The following is a 1036-nucleotide window of genomic DNA, read 5'->3' as shown; positions in this document are numbered from 1 at the left end:
AAAGAATAAGGGGAAAAGTGACACAGTTTTCCACAGACAGACAACAAATGCTATCTATCATTTTGGTATATTTCTTTCTGATCCTTTTTCTGTGGATGTTTTAACTTTTTATTTTGAAATAATATTAGATTTACAGAAAAATTTCAAAATAGTACAAAGAGTTCCCATTTACACCTTCCAGCAGTTTCTTCTATCTCCAACATTCTCAGTTCTCTACTATAATAAAAACAGTGGTTACGAATAGGGCTGCAAACCTCAAGGTCAGCAGTTCGAAACTACCAGCTGTTATGCAGGAGAAAGATGAGGCTTTCTGCTCTGTAAAAATTTACTGCCTTGGAAACCCTGTATAGGGTCGCTATGAGTCAGAACCGACTCCACGGCACATAACAACAACTATAATATAAAGTCCTGGTATGGTACCGTTGGATAAACACTCAGTCTCAAGATCAGTTTGAACTGCAAGGTTGGTGATTCAAACTCACCATCACTCTTCAGAAACCCTATACAGGGTCGCTACGAGTTGGGACCAACTCAACGGCACACAACAACTATAATAAGTGGTATCATCTATATATTTTTTAATATGGTTGAAATCATACTTTCGTATACTACTTTTCTCATTTAACACTTACCTAGCATTTTAATTTCTTCAAAATTTCTTGTTTATCTATTATTTAAAACTCTTTGAAAACATTTTAATGTATCATGTTAATGCATATTTTAATCAACTATTTCCACAATTTTGGATACTTAGATTACTTGTAATTTTTCTGTTTTTAAAAATCTCACCAACAAAGGTTATCATAATTTTTAAAACATCCAATGATTTTATAATTCAAAATATGTATCTCATTTTAAATTGATTTTTCATTTTTTGCTGAAAGTAAACATTTAAATGCTTCCGGACCACTTCTATTTCATTTTTGTAAATTGTCTATGTGGGCCTTTTGCCTTGTTATTGTTACTTACATACATGTATTTATTATTGTCTGAGTGTATTATTTACAGATGTGTGCAGTTTATTTGCATAAATAAA

The sequence above is a fragment of the Chrysochloris asiatica genome, unplaced genomic scaffold, assembly GCF_000296735.1.
Source record: "Chrysochloris asiatica unplaced genomic scaffold, ChrAsi1.0 scaffold00002, whole genome shotgun sequence".
NCBI lineage: Eukaryota > Metazoa > Chordata > Mammalia > Afrosoricida > Chrysochloridae > Chrysochloris > Chrysochloris asiatica.
This window is presented reverse-complemented; position numbering follows the sequence as displayed.